This window comes from Bubalus bubalis, chromosome 7 (genome assembly GCF_019923935.1).
Source record: "Bubalus bubalis isolate 160015118507 breed Murrah chromosome 7, NDDB_SH_1, whole genome shotgun sequence".
Lineage (NCBI taxonomy): Eukaryota > Metazoa > Chordata > Mammalia > Artiodactyla > Bovidae > Bubalus > Bubalus bubalis.
Window position 1 is genome coordinate 11,235,647 of NC_059163.1, and position 23,923 is coordinate 11,259,569.

The window sequence follows — 23,923 nt, forward strand, 5'->3', positions numbered from 1 at the left end:
GTGTATGGAAAGCTCTGGCCTGTATGCTCAGTCACTCAGTCATGTCCAACTGTTTGCGACCCATGGACTGTAGTCCTTCAGCTGCCTTGTCCTTGGGATTCTCCAGGCAAGAATACTGGAGTGGGTTGCCAAGCCCTCCTTCAGGGATCTTCCGAACCCAGAGACTGAACCCATGTCTCCTGCTCATCCTACATTGCAGGAGGAGTCTTTGCCACAGAGCCACCTAGGAAAGCTCTGTACATTCCCTCAATTTTCCTGTTAGTCTAAAACTGATCTGAAAAATGAAAACCTGAATATTAAAAAAAAAAAGCAGAGTGCTCAGTAAATTTGAATTCCATGTAAACAAAAATTGTTTTAGTATAAGTATGTATGTGAGCACGCTATGTCGCTTCAGTCACATCCAACTTTTTGTGACCTTATGGACTGCAGCCTGCCAGGCTCCTCTGTCCATGGGATTCTCCAGGCAAGAATACTGGAGTGGTTTACCATTCCCTCCTCCAATAAGTATGTATACTTATATTTAAAATAATCATTGTTTCTTTGAAGTTTGCATCTTAACTGAATATTCTATATTTTATCTGGCAATTCTACCTGGGCTCAAACCCTAGTTTCTCCATTCTTTCATTATATGACCCTAAAGAGATACATCCATTTCTTCAACTGTGATCTTGAAGTGGTCATGAACTCATAGATGTAAACATCTTAGTAAATTCCCTGATACAAACAAGGAAAGCCAGGCACTACTATTCTTCATATTATCCATTGAACACATATTTTCAAGGGCCTGCTTATGTGCCTCATCTCTCAAATGGGGATGTAAGTGTTGTTTCCTTGAGGACTCTTTCTTTGTAGGGATTAAATGAGGCATTGTATCCAATGCGTCTGGTGCAAAGTTTCCTCAGGTGATACTGGCTGTTAGCTCTATCAGAACGTGAGTCCAACTAAACACTTCCTATTTCTGAAGAGCCCAGCTTTGTCTCTTTATTCTCTGTCACCCCAAGATGGGGGTAAGATACTCACCTTTAGAACAAAATGAAAGCAGTGCCAAGACTCGGTAATAAGATAAAGAATATCTTTATATGTTATTTTAATATATTTGATGAAACGTACTGAGTGACTGATCTGATCTGATAAAAGTAAAAATTAATGCAAAAATATCCATTCTGAACAAATGTAGTATTTTTTTTTTCAAATACATACAAGCATTCAAATACAGACTTTATATTTGTAGAACCTAGATACATTTGATTAATCCTATTCTTGGTCCTGCTTATCACTTTAATGAAGTGACTGTATTTTCTTCCTAAAAAATGATCTAGAAAAGAGACGGTTCTTCTATGACTGGGTGGAAATAAAGTGAATAAAAAGTTTGAAAGACCGATGGCTCTTTGTTAGAATATAACAGGCCACAGAATGTCTTCTTTTTTTGGAGAGAAGTTCACAGGCACAAATGTTTGATGATCTTTACAATAGTTTATGAGAAACGTTATACTTGCCATAATGCTATTACCAAACATGGCATATTTCTAAAAGTCTTCAGATCAGATCAGATCAGTTGCTCAGTCGTGTCCGACTCTTTGTGACCCCATGAATCGCAGCACGCCAGGCCTCCCTGTCCATCACCAACTCCCAGAGTTCACTCAGACTCACGTCCATAGAGTCAGTGATGCCGTCCAGCCATCTCATCCTCTGTCGTCCTCTTTTCCTCCTGCCCTCGATCCCTCCCAGCATCAGAGTCTTTTCCAATGAGTCAGCTCTTCACATGAGGTGGCCAAAGTACTGGAGTTTCAGCTTTAGCATCATTCCTTCCAAAGAAATCCCAGGGCTGATCTCCTTCAGAATGGACTGGTCTAAAAGTCTTAGAGTTTGTCAATAGTTTCAAACATTAGCCATCCTTCTATTTTTGTACTTCTCCCTGTATTTTTAATTTGGGGGAGATAAAAGGAGGGTGTATAGTTTCCCCCATAATTATGAGCTTCTAAGAGTCATCGTGTGACCAACATCTAGGCTGGTATTGAGAAGCAGTCAAGGAATGTGAGATGACTCATACAGTTTCATAGAAGGAATAGCCCAGAGTTAATGGTGGATTGTAAACTTAAAACTTTCAGTCCTATATTCTTCTATACTGTCTTTAATATTCTACAGCAGCCTAATGAACTTGAAAAGTGTGGTTGTGTATGTTGCTACTTTGGTTTTTTCTTTAATGTTTCCGGAAGGCCTATTAGGAGTGAGTCACTCTTCTTTACACTCACAGGCCTCATATAACATAACTTAATGAAGTTCTTCCAATCCTATATAATTGATACTATTAATCCCAATTTGCCTAGGAGGATGCAGGTTCAAGGAAATCATGTGATCACCCAAGGTCACAAAGCTGCTGTGTAGCAGAGGTTGGCACTGAATCCCATGTGGCCAGCTGCCAAAATCTAACATGACATTACGCTCTAGCACCCTGAGTCGGGGGATGAATGAGATTGTCTTAAAATAAATCAACAGTATGGGAGGTGTTTATCTGTATCAGGCTCACCCTTCATGACCCAACTCATGCCTACGATTCTAGACAACACTCAGTATTTGTGAGTTCTTCTAGAGAACCATCTGCTTAGAATGGCCTTTGCTTTCTCCACAGTCAAAATTCACTGACAGCTTGTAAATACGGACTTAGAATTTTCATCTAAAACTCCTTTTTCTTATTTATATCATCAATAAAATCTCTAGTATCTCAGAGACCAATCCCTTGTCACATGCTTGAACCTAGTTTTCATCTATTCTAATCCCAAATCATAAACTCAAGCCATAGTAAGAGATTTCATGTATCTAGGGGACTCCTCATCTAATGCTTTCAATTTATAAAGGCAGATGCTGAGATCCAGACAAATTAAGTAATTCTAACAAGGCCACACAACTAGCTTATCCATTCACAGATATTATTTGTTGAGTATTTATTATATGCCAAGCACCATGGGAGGAAGATAGGTAGAAATAAAATAAATGAGTGTATATACAGGTCATTTCTGAGAGTGACAACATGATGGGGGTGGGGGGGTGGCGGAGAACACGAGGCAGATGTGAAAGAGAATGGGGATGGTGGAGTGATATGGGGGGGGTCACAGACACCATATTGAAGAAAATAATAGTGGCATGAAGACCTGATTGAGAGAAACAGATGTAAAGTTCTGCTGCAGGGGAGCTTCCTAACCCAGATATTGAACCCAGGTGCCTCACACTGCAGGAGGATTCATTACCATCTGAGCCACATGGGAGGGGCGAAACACTTTGCAGAGGAAACACAAAGTTCTGTGATGCAAATGCTGCTTCAGTGCATATGGGATGGAGGGAAGACACTGAGGCTGGGGTGCAGGGAGGTGAGAGTTTGACAACAATGTAAGGGGAAAGCACTTGAGTGTTTTAGATACAGAAACCACAACTTTATACATAAAGTCTAATTTCTATATATATATTCATGCATGCTAAGTCGCTTCAGTCTTGTCCGACTCTGTGCAACACGTGGACAGCAGCCCACCAGGCTCCTCTGTCCATGGAATTCTCTAGGCAAGAGTACTGGAGTGGGTTGCCACTTCCATATATATATATATATATTCATTTCCAACTCTAGATTTTGTTGCCATCTCACAGGTCTCTATTAATGCAAATTCCATAGCCCAAACCCCAAGCAAAAAGAATGACAAATTACAAAAAACCAAAGATGAAAATAATAATTCACATGAGACTATATAATGAATTTTGTATACTTACAAATATATGCCAACTCTTTGTTAGCAAGGAAATGGAATAAATCTCTTCAGGCCAATAAACAGTTAGTTTTCCCTTAAGAAATAAAGGTAGAATATATATATATATATATATAATGTATTAGGGATGTTGAATACTTGCCATGGAAGGCCAGCACAATAAGCAACTACTAAATGTCATTTTTCAGTGTTCCCTTATTTACAGAAAAATTACAAAATTATGTAAAAATTAAACACATTTAGCATATCAGAAATATACTTCTATTACCCATGGATCAAAAAGTCTTCAAAATAAAAACATAAAAATTGTACTGAGTAAAAGATAAAATTACCCATTAAACTTAAGAATGATTGCCTAAAGAGTAAGTATAAATTATCAAAATATTTACTTGCAAAAATAAGCAGAACTCCACACTACAGAGAATAATTTTTAAAATATGCCATTGATAAGGACAATATATGTTTAAGGTTTGTAACATGTCTTCCATATTGTAACTTTGAGAGTATTCTACGTGGATTAATTTGCACCAGGCTTATCCATTGCTATTGTTGTTCAGTTGTTAAATCATTTCCAACTCTTCTGTGACCCCATGGATTGTATCCTGATAGGCTCCTCTGTCCATGGGATTTTCCAGGCAAGAATACTGGAGTGGGTTGCCATTTCCTTCTCCATAATTTACGTTTTATAATAGTCCTCTGGCAGCTGTGTGAAAAATGAACTGGAAAGGAAAATAAAATAGACATTGATTGGGAAAGCATTCCATTATTCTTTTTAACAACTTTGTTGAGGTACATTTTATGTATAAAAAAATCACACATATTTAAAGAACACAATTTAATTTGGACATATGCATTCACCAGCAAGAACATCACCAGTGTATTAAGGTGATAGATGGATCCATCACCTCCAAAATTTCCATGTGTTTGCGTGTGTGTTAAATATAAGCATGCCAGGCTCCTCTGTCCTTCACTACTTCCAGGAGTTTTTTTCAAATTCATATCCATTGAGCCAGTGTTGCTATTTAACCATTTCAACCTCTACTTCCCCCTTCTCCTTTTGTCTTCAGTATTTCCCAGCATCAGGGTCTTTTTTAATGAGTTGGCTCTTCATATCAGGTGGCCAAAGAATTGGAGCTTCAGCTTCAGTATCAGTTCTTCCAGTGAATACTCAGGGTTGATTTTCTTTAGGATTTCTGGTTTGATCTCCCTATGGTCCAAGGGACTCTCAAGAGTCTTCTCCAGCACCACAATTCAAAAACATCAATTCCTTGGTGGCCATCCTTCTTTAAGGTCCAACTCTCATATCTATACATGACTACTGGAAAAACCATTGCTTTGACAATATGTACCTTTGTAGGCAAAGAGCATCTCTGCTCTTTAATACACTGTCTAGGTTTGTCATAAATTTCCTTCCAAAGGGCGAGTATCTTTTGATTTCATGGCTGTAGTCACTGTCCACTGTGATTTTGGAACCCAAGAAAATAAAATTTGTCACTGCTTTCATTTCCTCCCCAGTAGGCACTGGATTAACCAAGACTTTTCTGGTTGCAAGTAACAGAAGCAAAACTAGGAATTTCATTGGCTCATGAAATAGAAAAAGCCAGGTGGTTGCCCTAGCTTCACATCCAGCTGGCACGTCCATTCAGAGGCAGACATTATTCTTTCTCTCTAGATCAATCTTCCTAAACATCAGTTTCTCTTTCAGGCAGCTGTTTTTAAAGAATATAATGGATTCTGAGTCTTCAGGTTTGCCTTCTCAGTGAGTCCAGCAGAAAGAGATTTGCTGTGTCTCAATAATACTAGCAAACTTGGGAAAGTCTCTGATTTGTATGACTTCTGTCATAGGCCCATTGTTAATATAATCAACATGGCCCAGGGCTAGGTGGATAGAGCATACTCGCTGGCCAAGCTTGAAACACAAGCCCACATTTGAGATCACAAATTCACATCTGGACCACAAGCTCATACCTGAAACACAAGTTCCCACTGAACATAACACCACTCCTGGACCACAAGTCTACGCCTTAATCCTAAGTCTGCCTCTGGATCATAAGCCCACACCTGGAATCAGAAGCCTACACCTGAGCTAGAAGCTTACTCCTGAATCACAAGACCATTCCTGGACCACAAACACATGCCTAGAGCTGAGATGTGGGGAAGCGTTGGATAGACGTCATAATGCTGGACTGACGGTGTGTGGTGAGGAATGAGAGACTGGCCAGATGACAATTAGGTGCTTCTTTTGGAAGAAGGAGGAAGGGATTATGGAGAAAAGCACAAAAGATAGATTGAGACATTGTTGCCTTATGTTGGAGTCATGTTATTCAAACCTACATGAACCTTTTCTAAGTCTTAGTTATTCAAAGACTGGTCAGAAGACCAGTGGTGTCAGCATCACCTGTGAGCTTGTTGTAAATGAAGAGTCATGGGTCTCACCAGTTTGCATTACTAGCACAGAGTTCTCTGAGAGCTGTGTGTCTATTAAAGTTCAAGAGGCAATGACCAGAACTTCTTCCATTATGATTTTTATCAATAAGCAAGTACTTCTTAGATAGGAGAAAGAAGCTCAGTTTGAGAATGAGAACTTGCTGCTGGAATCTAGGCTCTGCTACTGAGCTCAAGAGCTCCAGAGTGGCTTATCTTTGATTTCTACCCTCTGTTTCTATTTTCTCATCAGGAAAGTGAGGGGTTTGGACTAGCAAACCTCTGAGATTTCTACCAGCTTCCAACCTTTCAAAAATTCTGGATTTGCTAAGTCTCAAAAGAAAAAGGTTGGCTTAAAACTCAACATTCAGAAACCTAAGATCATGACATCCGGTTCCATCACTTCATGGCAAATATTTGGGAAAACATTGGCTGACTTTATTTTGGGGGGCTCCAAAATCACTGCAGATGGTGATTGCAGCCATGAAATTAAAAGACACTTACTCCTTGGAAGGAAAGTTATGACCAATCTAGACAGCATATTAAAAAGCAGAGACATTACTTTGTCAACAAAGGTCCATCTAGTCAGGGCTATGGTTTTTCCAGTAGTCATGGACGTGAGAGTTGGACTATAAAGAAAGCTGAATGCCAAAGAATTGATGCTTTTGAACTGTGGTGTTGGAGAAGACTCTTGAGAGTCCCTTGGACTGCAAGGAGATCCAGCCAGTCCATCCTAAAGGAGATCAGTCCTGGGTGTTCATTGGAAGGACTCATGTTGAATCTGAAACTCCAATATTTTGGCCACCTTATGTGAAGAGTTGACTCATTTGAAAAGACCTTGATGCTGGGAAAGATTGACGGCAGGAGGAGAAGGGGACAACAGAGGATGAGATGGCTGGATGGCATCACTGACTCAATGGACATGGGTTTGGGTGGACTCTGGGAGTCCACACCAGGGAGGCCTGGCGTGCTATGGTTCATGGGGTCACAGAGAGTTGGACATTACTGAACAACTGAACTGAAAAAGAGCAGTTAATCTGGACATTCTACCAACTATACTAAGGGTTTTCTGCAACTGTCAAGAGAAGAAAGATGGATTCAGAAGAAATCTTTGGAATACAAAGTTTAGATTCTCCAGTGTAAAGTATATGCCTGGAATGCAAGGGAAGTGGGTTTGAGATGCTGATTCCATCCCTGAGTTGCAAAGATCCCATGGAGAAAGAAATGACAACCCACTCCAGTATTGTTACCAGGGAAATCCCCTGGACGGAGGAGCCTGGCAGGCTACAGTCCATGGGTTCGCAGAGTCAGACACGACTGAACGAGTAAACCACCATCACCATGGTGTAGAAACCAGGCAAATATCGACACTGGTGATTTTAAACTATGGATCCAAACAACCCTGCAATTCTGAGAAGAGGGACATACAAAAGTTTGAAAATTCTGGATGAGACACTATGGTTCTAAGGAAAAGTTCTACAGAAACTCAGAGAAGAGGAAGCAGTTTGCCTCTGCTACAAGGATCCAGGCATCCATCCTGGAGGAGATAATGTATAAATCATGCCTTGAAAACTATATAGGACTGAGAAACCTAGAGAAAGCATTTAAAAGTTCAAGCCTACCTCTTTTCACTCCATTAATTGCTTTTCAGAATATAAAATAAATTAAGTAACAACAGCTCCAATTAAATAATAGCAGCTACCACTTCCTGTGGTAATTAGGGAGATAGATCACATGTAATTAATCCAAAGCCCCCAGAAGCGACTTTTCCCCTTTGGAAATCAGCTCTCAGCCACTCTCTTTCCAATGAAAAGAACACTGGCGATTTCTGGTTGCCTTTTATTATTCAGTGTGTTATTAATACCCCCAATACCTCTGTGTAAAACGTTAATTGCCTGCCTGCCAGCTCCCACTTGAATCTGAACACTTGGTCTGTTGAAACCAAATCCATCATTGTGCTTTGCTGGGTAACTGACCTCACCCATGGAGCTGTAACAGAATCCTAACAGAATCCTTGATGAATCTGATGCACATTCTTCATCCCAAACGCAATATTTGTCAATACAACCATTGCCCTCAAGAAGAAATACACATTTTAAAGGAGAAAGCAGACAAAAGCATGGCTCCATCCCTCCCGTTTGCTGAGTGCTACTTGTTTGTCAGCTAGCATCCTGGGGAGCAAATTAAGGAGATAATGACTTGCGAAAACTTGAAATGGCAGTTTGGAAGGGGAATGCTACTAATAGCTGGGCACTGCCTTTGTAAGAGGAACTGAGGGGGAGACAAGAGAGGGAGGAAGCCTGTGTGCCTGGCCAGATATAAAGCACTGAGCTCTGTTACAAGGGGCTGGTGAGAGTTCAGGAAAAATTTTCCAGGTTTAGCGAAGCCCTATAGCAACCTTTATAGACATATGACCCTCCAACCTTGAACTCCAAGCCACCCCTCTTGCTCTAACTCCCCATCCTCTGAGCGTCTGTTGGTCTTTCCAGTTCACTCGTTTCACTTAGGTGCCTGGCAGCAAAGAGGTGGTGTATGATTACCAAGCAAATTACAGTTCAGGTTACTTAAGCTTTTTTTTTTTTTAACAAAAGACAAAAGTATAGGCAGGGTTCGGGAAAACCACCAAAGGACTTGGCCAGACTTACATTACAGGCCTGAGAGAGTAAGAGGAGAACTGAGGGGCTCCATGCAGTGATGCAGGGAGTGGCTGGGGATGGGACCACCGGCAGGAGCTGAGGCCTTCGGAAGAGGGACCGAGTCTGCCCCTGCGGGATGTGTTGGCAAGGAGCCGGGCCATGCATACCCTGCTTTCACTCTCCCGCTGTCTGATTCTGGAGCATTCTATTGGATAAAAACAACTGGAAGACAGAGGACAAGACAGTCAGAGAGGCCTGTTGAGTCACTGTCAGCCAGAAGGCAGAGTCTGATGGAAATAAAGGAGGCTCATTGGGACGGTTAGGTGGATCCATTCAACACAGCTCGCTAGTGGGTATTTCACAATCAGTCCTGAATATTCATTGAAAGGACTGACGCTGAAGCTGAAGATCCAGTACTTTGGCCACATGATGAGAAGAACTGACTCTTTAGATAATATCCTGATGATGGGAAATTGAAGGCAGGAGGAGAAGGGGACAACAGAGGATGAGATGATTGGATGGCATCACCGACTCCATGCACATGAGGCTGAGCAAGCTGCAGGAGTTGGTGATGGACAGGGAAGCCCGGTGTGCCAAACCATGGGGTTCCAAAGAGTCAGACATGACTGAGCAACTGAACTGAACTGAAGCCCCAGAATGAACTCTAGATTTCTCTCTCTGCATGTGTGCATGCTAAGTCACTTCAGTCATGTCTGACTCTTTTTGACTCTATGGACTATGGCCCACCAAGCTCCTCTGTCCATGGGATTCTCCAGGCAAGATCACTAGAAAGGGTTGCCATACCCTCCTCCAGGGGATCTGCTCAACCCAGAGATCGAATGCGCATCTTTTATTTCTCCTTCATTGGCAGGCAGCTTCTTCACCACTATCACCACTTGGGCAGCCCAGGTTTCTCTCTACCCTCCCCCAAACCTTCACTATTCCAATATTCCTCATCATAGGAAAGACACCACCAGTTACTCAGTAAACCCAAACCTCAAGCCTAGGAGCTTCTCTTGAATTCTCCTGATTCCCTAAGCCCCAGCATGCATTCTCTCAGCAAATCCTATAGATTAACTTTTCAAACACATCCTTTATATCTTGTCCCCATCTCTACAGCTTCCATTCTAGACCAGGACATTTTTATGTCTCTAGTGGATAATTCCAATGGTTTTCTAATTGTTCCCTTGCTTTTGCTGCTTCTCCACTAAAATGCATTACTGACTCTTAGGGTAAAACCCAGACTCCTTGTCCATGATTACAAAGATCTGTATCGTGGTCCCCGCCTGTCTTTTTACCATTGTTTCTCATCACTCAGATTGAAGGCGGAAGGAGAAGGGGACAACAGAGGATGAGATGGTTGGATGGCATCACTCATTCAATGGATATGAGTTTGAGCAAACTCTGGGGGTTAGTGATGGACAGGGAAGCTTGGTGTACTGCAGTCCATGGGGTCACAAGGAGTTGGACATGACTGAGCTACTGAACTGAACTGACCACGTATGAGATCTGACAAACTATGGAGAGATTTCTATGTTTTCTTGCCTCAGACTTTTCATCTATTAATTGAGATCACAATATTAAAGGTTTCACAGGTTTTTGAGACAATTAAATTGAAGAATGCAAGTAATATGCCCAGAAAATTGCAGGGCAAGGAGGTTATACCCTCTCAATATTAGCTGTATTTTATTTGAGACAAAAATTAAGTGTTATTTGTGTAGGAAACAATTTACAAAGAGAAACTAAGAATGCTCTATATATTTTAATTTATTTGGCAATAAACTCCATTTAGGATTTGTCTGTTTTATTCACCGTTATAGAATTGGAGTATCTGATACTCACTTGTTGTGATAATAGATGTGATAATAAATGCTCATTTGTTGCAAATGGGTGAATGAGTGGGTAGTAAAACAGAGTGATAAAGTGAAAGAAAGTCAAAGTGAAGTCACTCAGTCATGTCCGATTCTTTGTGACCCCATGGACTGTAGCTTACCAGGCTCCTATATCCATGGGATTCTCCAGGCAAGAATACTCGAGTGGGTTGCCATTTCCTTCTCCAGGGGAGCTTCCTGACCCAGGGATTGAACCTGGGTCTCCTGCATTGGAAGCAGAAGCTTTACCCTCTGAGCCACCAGGGAAGCTCAACGGAGTGATAAACAGTGTAACAAACAGAATGGAAAGGAGCTTTGTGATACAAACCAAACTAATGTGTTCACTCAAGAGAAATTTATTGAGTGCTAGCTGCATGCTGATGACTGTTCTAGGTCCTGGGGAGACAGCCATGGAGAAAACAAATAAGGCTTTGTGAACTTACATTGAAAAAAAGCAATTTGGAAAGAAGGGATAAAACTGGTTTTACCTCTGTGTCACCAGAGGCATCTCCAAGGTGGTATTTAAATATAGTAATACCCTAACATACCAACAAGTTCCTTTCTGAAGCACATTCCTAAGTCCAATTTGTTCATAAGTTTAGCACAGTTAGCCTAGGTACCCAACTAACACAATCGGCTATATAATACTGTACTGCAATACTATGCCAAAGCCTTTGACTGTGTGGATCACAATAAACTATGGAAAATTCTGAAAGAGATGGGAATACCAGACCACCTGACCTGCCTCTTGAAAAACCTATATGCAGGTCAGGAAGCAACAGTTAGAACTGGACACGGAACAACAGACTGGTTCCAAATAGGAAAAGGAGTACATCAAGGCCGTATATTGTCACCCTGCTTATTTAACTTCTGTGCAGAGTACATCATGAGAAACGCTGGGCTGGAAGAAGCACAAGCTGGAATCAAGATTGCCGGGAGAAATATCAATAACCTCAAATATGCAGATGACACCACCCTTATGGCAGAAAGTGAAGAGGAACTAAAAAGCCTCTTGATGAAAGTGAAAGAGGAGAGTGAAAAAGTTGGCTTAAAGCTCAACATTCAGAAAATGAAGATCATGACATCTGGTCCCATCACTTCATGGGAAATAGATGGGGAAACAGTGTCAGACTTTATTTTGGGGGGCTCCAAAACCACTACAGATGGTGACTGCAGCCATGAAATTTAAAGACGCTTACTCCTTGGAAGGAAAGTTATGACCAACCTAGATAGCATATTAAAAAGGAGAGATATTACTTTGCCAACAAAAGTCCATCTAGTGAAGGCTATGGTTTTTCCAGTGGTCATGTATGGATGTGAGAGTTGGACTGTGAAGAAACCTGAGCGCCAAAGAATTGATGCTTTTGAACTGTGGTGTTGGAGAAGACTCTTGAGAGTCCCTTGGACTGCAAGGAGATCCAACCAGTCCATCCTAAAGGAGATCAGTCCTGGGTGTTCTTTGGAAGGAATGATGCTAAAGCTGAAACTCCTGTGAAGAGTTGACTCATTGGAAAAGACTCTGATGCTGGGAGGGATTGGGGGCAGGAGGAGAAGGGGACGACAGAGGATGAGATGGCTGGATGGCATCACCGACTTGATGGACGTGAGTTTGACTGAACTCCAGGAGTTGGTGATGGACAGGAAGGCTTGGCGTGCTGCAGTTCATGGGGTCACAAAGAGTCAGACACAACTGAGCGACTGAACTGAACTGAATGATAATACATTTCACACAAATAATACATAAAAATCAAATAAACATAAAAAATAAAAGAGATTTTAAGTCTTACAGTACAATCCCTTGAAAAGCACGGAAGTGCAGTACAGCAGCTGGCACATGGAGGGTGGCATCGATTGAACCAGCAAGAAGGAGGGTGAGGAGGTGGGAGATGATAGAGCTGAACAATCATCAGAAATAGGAGATGGAGGGCAGGTGACAATTTCACTCACGCCTGAGGTGGATGGCACAGGCTCTGGTTCCTTGTTGGAACAAGCTGCAGGTTCCCATCTTTGAAAGTTCGCAACTTGAGGGTTCCTGTGTCGGGAACTTACTGTACCTGTAGGAAGTGAGGAACCCAACTTTACAGGTATCTGGAGAGCACTGTTCCTGCCAGAGAGGAAGAACATGCAAAGTCCTGAGATCCAAGCACGCAGACAGGAGTCTGCTACTTGGGGTATTGGAGCAAGGGCTGAAGCCGAACCTTTAATACACTGGCCACCTGATGTGAAGAGCCGACTCTTTGGAAAACACCCTGATGCTGAAAAAGACTGAGGTCAAGAGGAAAAAGGGGCAACAGGGCATGAGATGATTGGATGGCATTACTGACTCGATGGACATGAGTTTGAGCAAGCTCTGCAAGTTGGTGATAAACAGGGAAGCCTGGTATTCTGCAGCCCATGGGATCACAAAGAGTTGGACAACACTAAGTTACTGAACAATAACCACCACAATACAGTATAGGAAATAGAGCAGAGAGGTCAATGTGGACAGAGCATGTAGAACCACCAGGACCATAGTAAGGACTTTGGCTCCTATTGCAGGCAAGCAGGAAATCCTTGGATGGGTGACTAGTGGGGGTATAAAATCTGGCTGCCTTTAGCAGGCACACCCTGGGTTCTCTTCTGAGAATCAATGGAAGGGATAGAAGGGTGGAAGCAGAGACACTGATTAGAAAGGTTTGGACCAGGATAAGAGCAAGGACAGTGGCAAAAAGTGGTCATGTTTAGAATTGTCTGGCAGATGGGATGTGATTTTAAGAGAAAGAGATAAGGTCAAATTCCAGGGTAAAAAGTCACGTTTAATTTGCAGCTTTTTTTTTTTAATTGAAGTAGAGTTAATTTACAATGCTGTGTTAGTTTCAAGTGTACAACAGTGATTCAATTATATATGTTATATATATATATATATATATATACACACATGTATATTTTTCAGATTCCTTTCCATTATAGGTTATTGCAAGATATTGAATATAGTTCCTTGTTCTAAACAGTGAGTATATTTATTTTCTATACATGCAAGCTGTCACTCAGTCATGTCCAACTCTTTGCAAGCCCCATGATTGTAGCCCTCCAGGCTCCTCTGCCAATGGGATTTTCCAGGCAAGAATACTGGAGTAGATTGCTGTTCCCTTTTCCAGTGGATCTTCATGACCCAGAGGTTGAACCCATGTCTCCTGCATCTCCTGCATTGCAGGCGAATTCTTTACCACTGAGCCACCTGGAAGCCCATTTTATATACAGTAGTATATATATGTTAATCCAAAACTCATAAATTATTTCTCCTTACCACTCCTGATATTCCCTTTGGTAACCATAAGTTTATTTTCTGTCTGTTAGTCTATGTCTGTTTTGTAAATAAATTCATTTATATCATTTTTTAGATTCCAAATATAAGTGGTATCACATGATATTTATCTTTCTCTGTCTGACTTCCTTCACTTAATATGATAATCTCTAGGTCCCTACATAAGCTCTCATTTGGTGATGTAGACATATTTACTTTTCCTTTCAAAGATGTTAGCTTTTGATTTTACTTGCTATAAAACTGTTGTAAACTAAATTCCTCAATTGAGAATCAGAATGAATATAACATGACTCCAAGTGATCTGAGTCTAGCATGTCTGGACAGGATGGCAGTTATTTCTCAAACATTTTATTCCTTGCAACATCTTTCCCATGAAATTTTAATGAATGTTATGAAAAATAGTCAAATAAGTTTGCTAGAGAAAAGATAAATAATATATTTGCAACCAGATTGATCAGAACCTCTAATATATTCCAGTGTGCTATGAGTCTTCAAGGTCACAGTATCACAAGAATGTTCCACACGGAACTGTGACTTCCTCCAGGTCCATATGCTGAAGTCCTAAGCTCCAATTTCTTTAAGTGTGACTATATTTGGAAACAGGTTTGGAAAAAAGGTGATTAAGTTAAAACAAGGTCTTACGGGTGAGTCCTAATCCAATTTTGCTGGTGTGCCTATAAAAAGAGTAGATTAGGACCTAGACACACACAGAATAAAGACCATTTGAGGACGGGGTAGGAACCACCCACTGATAAACCGAGGAGACAGGCCACAGAAGGAAACAACCTGCCCATGCCAGCTCGCAGACGTCTGGTTTCCAGGACTGAGAGCACGCATCCTTCTTGTTGAAGCAGCTCAGTCTGCAGTATTCAGCTATGCAGCTATAGGAAACTACTAATAATACACAGAATACTTGGCCTTTCATGGGCTTCATAGGTGGTGCTAGTGATAAAGAACCCACCTGCCAATGCAGGAGAGCATGAGATGAGGGTTCAATCCCTGGGTTGGGAAGATTCCCTGGAGGAGGGCATGGCAACCCACTCCAGTGTTCTTGCCTGGAGAATCCCAGGGACAGAGGAGCGTGGCAGGCTACAGCCCATAGGGTTACAAAGAGTCAGATATGACTGAACGACTAACACACACCTAGTCTATGCCCAGGAGTGGGATTGTCAATCATATGGTAGCTCTAGTTTTAGTTTTATAAGGAACTTCCACACTGTTTTCCATAGTGCCTGCACTGATACACACTATTATATAAAATAGATGATTAATAAGAACTTAATGTACAGCAGGGTTTCCCAGGTGGCTCAGTCGTAAAAGAATTTGCCTGCCAATGCAGGAGACTCAAGTTTGATCCCTGGGTTGGGAAGATCCCCTGAAGAGGGAAGGACAAACCACTCCAGTATATTCCTGGGGCATCCCATGGACAGAGGAGCCTGTCAGGTTATGGTCCATGGGGTCTCAAAGAATAGGACATGACTGAGTGACTGAGCATGCACGTATTATTATATAGCACAGAGCACTCCATTCAATACTCCATAATGACATATATGGGAATAGAATCTAAAATAGAGTGGATATGTGTATACGTACAACTGATTTACTTTGCTGTATGGCAGAAACTAACACAACATTGTAAATCAACTATACTACAATAAAAATTAATTTAAAAAAAAAAGAAGTTATCAGTCATTTCTACCACCCAACTCAGCTGATTCACTACCTGTGAAGGGTTTCCCATAATTTACCAAGATAAGAAATTAAATACTCTTCCTAAAGATATTTCTTTTCTTTTTTTTTTTTTTAAGTGGCATTGGCTGCAGAGATAATTAATTTCTTCCCTGTAGACTTGTCCTCAACTCCTGATGAGGTGCTATGAAAAGAAATCTCATGTCCCATACCAGCACTTTCAGATGGCATCATTAACTACCAGACTAATCACAGAATGGATCACAAGATAAAAAGGAATACAGAACCAGCAGGGGACTTCTATGAAAGAATGGACATTAAAAATTGCATGTACTGAATTCTTGTAAAGGAAACCCAAATGTGGAGACCTAGAAGTGGAAAGATAGCTCGACTAATTTTAAAATGATGCTAATTTTGAGAATCCTTTCCTCTGAGCATACATTATTTAGTCATATGTTTAGTTCAGTTCAGTCACTCAGTCTTGTCTGACTCTTTGGGACCCCATGAATTGCAGCACACCAGGCCTCCCTGTCCATCACCAACTCCCGGAGTTCACCCAAACTCATGTCCATCGAGTCAGTGATGCCATCCAGCCATCTCATCCTCTGTCATCCCCTTCTCCTCCTGCCCCCATTCCCTCCAAGCATCAGGGTCTTTTCCAATGAGTCAACTCTTCGCATGAGGTGGCCAAAGTATTGGAGTTTCAGCCTCAGCATCAGTCCTTCCAATGAACACCCAGGACTGGTTTCCTTTAGGATGGACTGGTTGGATCTCCTTGCAGTCCAAGGGACTCTCAAGAGTCTTCTCCAATACCACAGTTCAAAAGCATCAATTCTTGGACACTCAGCTTTCTTCACAGTCCAACTCTCGCATCCATACATGACCACTGGAAAAACCATAGCCTTCACTAGACGGACCTTTGTTGGCAAAGTAATATCTCTGCTGTTTAATATGCTATCTAGGTTGGTCATAACTTTCCTTCCAAGGAGTAAGTGTGTTTTAATTTCATGGCTGCAATCACCACCTGCAGTAATTTTGGAGCCCCCCAAAATAAAGTCTGACACTGTTTCCCCATCTATTTCCCATGAAGTGATGGGACCAGATGCCATGATCTTCGTTTTCTGAATGTTGAGCTTCAAGCCAACTTTTTCACTCTCCTCTTTCACTTTCATCAAGAGGCTTTTTAGTTCCTCTTCACTTTCTGCCATAAGGGTGGTGTCATCTGCATATCTGAGGTTATTGATATTTGTCCCGGCAATCTTGATTCCAGCTTGTGCTTCTTCCAGCCCAGCGTTTCTCATGATGTACTCTGCATAGAAGTTAAATAAGCAGGGTGACAATATACAGCCTTGATGTACTCCTTTTCCTATTTGGAACCAGTCTGTTGTTCCATGTCCAGATAGGATACTGAAAGAGGAACTCCCCAGGTCAGTAGGTGCCCAATATGCTACAGGAGATCAATGGAGAAATAACTCCAGAGAGAATGAAGGGATGGAGCCAAAGCAAAAACAATACCCATGTGGATGGGACTGGTGATAGAAGCAAGGTCCAATGCTGTAAAGAGCAATATTGCATAGGAACCTGGAATGTTAGGTCCATGAATCAAGGCAAATTGGACATGGTCAAATAGGAGATGGCAAGAGTGAACATCAACATTCTAGAAATTAGCGAACTAAAATGGACTGGAATGGGTGAATTTAACTCAGATGACCATTATATCTACTACAGTGGGCAGGAATCCCTTAGAAGAAACGGAGTAGCCATCATGGTCAACAAAAGAGTCCAAAATGCAGTACTTGGATGCAATCTCAAAAATGACAGAATGATCTTTATTCATTTCCAAGGCTAACCATTCGATATTACGGTGATCCAAGCCTATGCCCCAACCAGTAATGCTGAAGAAGCTGAAGTTGAATGGTTCTGTGAAGACCTACAAGACCTTTTAGAACTAACACTCAAAGAAGATGTCCTTTTCATTATAGTCATATGTAGATGGTAAGAAATTGTGTTTTGATGCCTCATACCGTGCACTCTTGTGTATACAAGTATTACATCTCTTTCCCATCCCTAGTCTCCTGTCCTTATGAAAGGTTTTACAACCAGCATCAATCTTCTGCCCTTCTGAGCCAAATGTAGGACTTACCTTTGTTATGCTCTGCAGTGGTCTATGTTCCCTATAGTGTTCTAAACATTCATTCCATACTTCTTGTAATAACTCAGGTGTCTTTGAAACTCCAGGGAGAGCTCAGAAATAAACTCTGCTCTGTCTTCTGTAATAGAGGAAAGACAGTATCTTCCATGAAGCATCCTTATGAAAGTTGGAGGGAGTGTGTGAAAAACCATAATAGTATCAATAAATGCTACCTATTTTTTTCCTGCTAGACAAATATCAAGACTTATTTTAATCTCATTCTAACCCCTGCTTCTCAGCTTATAGATGTGTGAATAGAACCTTAAAAAGTATCTCATTTTAGTACTCCATATAAAGGGGAAATGGATAGCAGATAGATCAGGGTTTTATAATACCACTTACTACCCTTGTACGAATTTTCCCTTTCTGATGAGCCTTGGAGAAATTCTCAGGTTTTTTGTTGTTGTTGTTCTTTTTTGTAGGATAGTTGTGAAAATTAAATAATAGAACTCACCTGGTAAAGAATCTGTCTGCAATGCAGGAGACCCCTGTTCGATTCCTGGTTCAGTAAGATCCCCTGGAGAAGGGATAGGATATCCACTCCAGTATTCAGGCCTAGAGAATTCCATGGACAGAGGAGCCTGGCAGGCTACAGTCCAGAGACTGTAGGGGTCTCAAAGAGTCAGACATGCCTGAGCAATTTCCCTTTCATTACCTCCTGCCACTTATTCTTTGCTTTCCTTGTGGCTCAGCTGGTAAAGAATCCACCTGCAGTGCGAGAGACCAGGGTTTGACCCTTGGGTTGGGAAAATTCTGGAGAAGGGAAAGGCTACCCACGCATGTTCTGGCCTGGAGAATTCCATGGACTATATCAGTTCAGTTCAGTCGCTCAGTCGTGTCCGACTCTTTGTGACCCCATGAACTGCAGCATGCCAGGCCTCCCTGTCCATCACCAACTCCCTGAGTTCACTCAGACTCACACCCATCGAATTGGTGATGCCATCCAGCCACCTCATCCTCTGTAGATGGACTACATAGGGGGTTGCAAATAGTCAGACATGACTGAGCGACTTTCACTTTCACTTTTCACAAACATATATGGCTATGTGGTACCTGGCATATTGTAGATACTTAATAATTATTAGATTAGAAAAATAGAAGTCTAGAAGGTAAAATAAATAAAATATTGATATTAGAAGTATGAATGTTGTGTATTCTAGAACTTGGTGGCTTGTAAGAGAGGAAAGAGAGATGAATGTGTGAGTGTGAAAGAATTTACTCTAATGGTCTGAGCCAGTCATTCAAAAGCACAGGTGATAAAAGACCCCTTGAAGTGAGTCTGAGGTTGGGGAGTGGGCAGTCTCGAGGGACTGAGCCCTCAATCTGTGTGATCTGATGTCCTGATGCTAACTCCAGGTAGATGGCCTCAGAAGTGAGGTAAATAGCAGTTAAAGTCCAGATAAGACCTGGAGGGCTGGAGAACTGCTTGGTGCTGTGTTCGAAGGGAAATGCTGAGTAGTGCAATAATAGCAAAAGAGATACACAGGCATCTTTCTTTTCCACACAATGTTCAGTGTTTAATCCAGGCAAGAATATTGGAGTGGTTTGCCATTCCCTTCTCAAGGGGATATTCCCGACCCAGGAATTTAACTCAGGTCTCCTGATTGTAGGCAGGTTCTTTACCATCTGACCCACCAGGGAAGCCCACATATGTGGAGATCCTTTTGGTTCATGGGTGATTCCCTTCAGTAGCTATTTTGAAGCTATCAAAGGCAAGCTTTCTCAAATTTTCAGAGGCTCGTATTAGCATCATACAAAGATTGACAAAAATAAAGCTAGAAAATCCTACAGAGATGTCTTCTTTTGGAACAAATTGTGAGATTTTAGTGGCTCTAAGAAGCATTACAATTTCCATCAACTTATATGGTATATGGATACACTGAGAGGGTTTTGATGAAGAGGCTGCAAAGACATCTCTTTGTGAAGAAAGAAGATTGATGATGAAGCCTATGCCTTGGGAAAGATCTTTAATCTTAATGAAACTGGTCTCTTTTAGATGCAGATACCCTTGAGTACTGACATTTTGGAGGAGAGAATAGGAGCCCCAGGGTATGAAACGTCGGGGATCCAAGAACACCACCCTGGGTGCAAATGCCAGTAGAAATTTACCTGGGCCTCTCTTCTAGATAGGATTGCTATTGTTTTAGCTGATGCTCTATGTTTTAGAGCATCCTTAGAATTTGAATGGTTTACCAATCCTCATTTTCTCACAAATCTGTTAGGCTTTTTTGGAAATACATTTAACATTATAGCAGAAATGTGTATACTTAGAACAGTGGAGAGAGATGCCAAAAGAAACTGTTAAAATGCGTGAACTCATTGCCTTTGCAGTGCAGCAGTTGAGGGAATTATGAGAGCAGGGGCATCCTTTTTTTCTTTATAAGCCTACTGTATCTAACACTGATAAAATTTTTAATAATTGTCAATGAAAAGATTTAAGCAAATTGATATGTCTAAAGCACTATAACAGATTAGTTTTATGTTAAACAAGTTATAAAGTTTCCCTGGTGTCTCAGACAGTAAAGAATCTGACTGCAATGTGGGATACACAGGTTTGATCCCTGGGTTGATAAAAATCCCCTGGAGAAGGAAATGGCAACCCACTCCAGTATTCTTGCCTGGAAAATCCCATGGACAGAGGAGCCAGTATATCACATTAGATAAAGTCACATTCTCTTATTATATATCACTCAGAAATACCAGGTACATTATAAGAAGCAGCCTTTGAACATGTAGTTGCTTACTTAAGAAAGCAAACCAGGGGCTAAAAGTAGATGAGGAATTAAAAATCAAGGTGGCAGGTGAGAGCTCCTGAGGGAGGTGAAGAGGTGCTCAGTGGTCTCAGTAAGTGGAGACATTGAGATCAGACCCACACATAAAGCCCAGACACTCAACTGGCTCTATCCACAATTATCTATATCTATATCATCTGTATCTATATATCATTGGGCTTCCCTGTTGGCTCAGCAGTAAAGAAACCACCTGTAAAGCAGGAGACAAGGGAGACTTGGGTTTGATCCATGGACCACAAAGATCCCCTGGAGGAGGAAACAGCAACTCACTCCAGTATTCTTGCCTGGAAAATCCCATTGTCAGAGGAGTCTGGCGGGCTACAGTCCATAGGCTCGCAAAGAGTCAAACATGACTGAGTGCACACACACATATCTATGTCTATATCTATTTCTATTCTTCTCAACACAGGGTATTTACAAAGCTTGTCTGTCTGAAAGAAAACTAGGGCATGAGAAAGAAATCTCCTGAAATGTTATTACTACAGCTCTCATTCAACTTTGAGGGTTACACTCATACTATCCCCATAAGCTGGTAAATTAAACTATTAATAAAATGTGGTCCTGGGCTGGTGACATCCTTGGGTGCTTGGATGAAGCAAACACAAGCACATCCTTAACTGGACCACTCAAGAGATCCACTTAAAAACCCAGCTGAATATGAGCTCACAGACCACAACAAAAAACCCACAATGAAACAATCCAATATTTAGTCATTCAACATCTATTTCTCAAGACCGGCTGTGTGCCAGGCATTGATCTAGGCACTGGGGATACAGCAAGAAAAAAAAATTCTCCCAAAGAAATCCTCATTCAAGTGAAGCAAACAGATAAAGCGAAAACCCACCAAAGCCCCCAGCACAATTCAGTTTCCCAAAATTCAAAAAGTAGAACAATTGAGTAGCCTCTAGAATGCAAACATTGCTAAGTTAATATGGCTAAAATTAGGAGAACACCAGGGTCGTGTAATAAAATAACTAAACAGAAACCGAAATGAAAAATACAGTCACTAAGGAAAAACAAAACAAAACAAAGACAAAACAACAACAAAAAAACCTCAACCCTCGGCTTGAACAGCTGATTTCATACAGCTGAAGAATTAGTGAATTGACAGATAAGTATGAAAAAGCTTACTGAGAGTGCAGTAAAGACAAAAATATGTGAAAACTAAGAAAGTTTGACATTCAGAAAAGATAAGGAAAAGGTTCAACTACAGTAGAAATAATGAGAAAGAGACAATGTAAAAGAATTGATGGGGTGTTGATTGTTTTTCAGAATTTATGAAGGTCCATGTTAGGAATAAGCTCTGACATTTCTTCTCTGAGCTGGTAAGTCTACAGCATTCTGTGCATTCGAATACCATTACAATTTTTATTTTCTATCATAATTTTCTGTTTATAATCACTTTTCTTCCTCCCTCCCTCCCTCCCTTCTTCCTCCCTTCCTTCACATGTTCCTTGAATACCTGCCACTCCTGGGCACTATGGGGAAAGCAGTGCTGAGCTCTGAAGGATTTTTTCTTCCAGTAGAGAAGGGCAGCCATGTATATTAGTAAGTTCTGGAGAGGGAAGCTGATGAAAGGATTGGTTATTGGAGTCACGCACTTCAGTTCAGTTCATTGCTCAGTCATGTCTGACTGAAACCCCATGGACTGCAGCACGCCAGGCCTCCCTGTCCATCACCAACTCCCAGGAACTTGCTCAAACTCATGTCCATTGAGTCAGTGATGCCATTGAACAGTCTCATCCTTTGCTGTCCCCTTCTCCTCCTGCATGATCTGGAGTCATGCAGATCTAAGTTCAAATCCTGATGTTTGTAAGGACACTGTGTTTTGGGGCTAGTGGACTTCCATTTCCTCATCATGAAGCTAGGATAATAAAGTCTTATCAGTGTTCATGAGGGTTCAGGTGGGAGGCAGAAACCGCACTAGTGAATTGAACAGAGAAAAGTTAATATAAAATTATTGCTATTCTTTTTTAGAATCAAGGTGCTGTTACTTAATTGCTCTGTTAAGCCATACATGTACTTACAAAGGGCTTCGAGGTGCTCAGTGGTAAAGAATTTGCCTGCCGATGCAGGAAGAGTACATGGCAACCAGTACTCTCCAGTATCCTTGCCTGGAAAATCCCCATGGTCAGAGGAGCCTGGTAGGCTACAGTCCACAGTGTCGAAAAACAGTCGGACATGACTGAGCATACATGCAATACTTACAAAAGTGAGCAAGATTAAACCATTTGTTAATTGCACATTTCTTCCCTTAGAGATAAATTTTAACTAATTTAAAATAAAACAGATTAAATGACACTGGTGTATTTTTCCCAACAAAATTTATGTATATTCAAATTTTAATCACTTCACTTACAGAGACTAGTGACCAAATAGTTACAAAATGATATTCTGAGATAGTCCTTATAATAATTTTCAAATAAACTTGATTTTTCACAACTATTTGAAATATACAGAGAAATCGTAAACAGAGAACCAAGTGTTCCAATATACCCTGCACATCACGTAATTCCCCTGCAATCAACATCTTACCTAGGAGAACACGTTTGTTACAATTAAGAGAAGAGTACTGATACATCATTATTATTGACTAAGCACCACCTTTTATTCAGGTTTCCTTACTTTTTAACCTAATATCTTTTTCTGTTCCAGGATCCTCTTCAGGACATGACATTACATTTAGCTATCATGTCTCCTTAGACTCCTCTGCTCTGCGACAATTTCTCAGATTTTTCTTGTTTTTGTTGACTTTCACAGTTTTGACACACACTGGTCAGGTACTTTGTGGAATGTCTGCCAGTTGTAATTGATCTGGTATTGTTATCATGATTATACTGGTGTTATTCATTTGAGAAAGAAGTTCACAGAGGTAGACTGTCATTGTCATTATATGAATTCTATATATTTACTAAAAAATAAAAAATATATTTTAGTTATTTTACTCTATTTCTTATTTTCCTAAATTTCTTAGTTTTATTGAGTGATTTATCTATAATTATTTATTAATTGATATAATTAATTTATCCAGTTCAGTTCAGGTCAGCTCAGTTGCTCACTCATGCCCGACTCTTTGCAATCCCATGGACTGCAGCATGCTAGGCTTCCCTGTCCATCACCAACTCCCAGAGATTCCCAGAGCTTACTCACACTCATGTCCATCGAGTCGGTGATGCCATTCAACCATCTTATTCTCTGTTGTCTCCTTCTCTTCTTGCCTTTGGTCTTTCCCAGCATCAGGTCTTTTCTAAGGAGTCAGTTCTT

At 41.0% G+C, this 23,923-nt stretch overlaps 1 long non-coding RNA gene and 1 other non-coding gene across 3 annotated transcripts; both read right to left on the reverse strand.

The window, feature by feature from the left end:
- Nucleotides 1-10,877: 10,877 nt before the first annotated feature.
- On the reverse strand, nt 10,878-10,950 carry TRNAW-CCA. The gene has a single exon. It is a non-coding gene; the product is annotated as a tRNA-Trp (tRNA).
- A 6,875-nt stretch (nt 10,951-17,825) lies between these two features.
- Nucleotides 17,826-23,864, reverse strand: LOC123466009. 2 transcript variants are annotated; one of them, XR_006641296.1, is made up of 3 exons: nt 23,810-23,862; nt 22,122-22,227; nt 17,826-17,946 (listed from the first exon to the last, which is right to left on the reverse strand). It is a non-coding gene; the product is annotated as an uncharacterized LOC123466009 (long non-coding RNA). The 2 variants fall into 2 exon arrangements; XR_006641297.1 differs by lacking the exons at nt 17,826-17,946; nt 22,122-22,227 and adding an exon at nt 22,967-23,570 and having other exon boundaries at nt 23,810-23,864.
- Nucleotides 23,865-23,923: the final 59 nt, after the last annotated feature.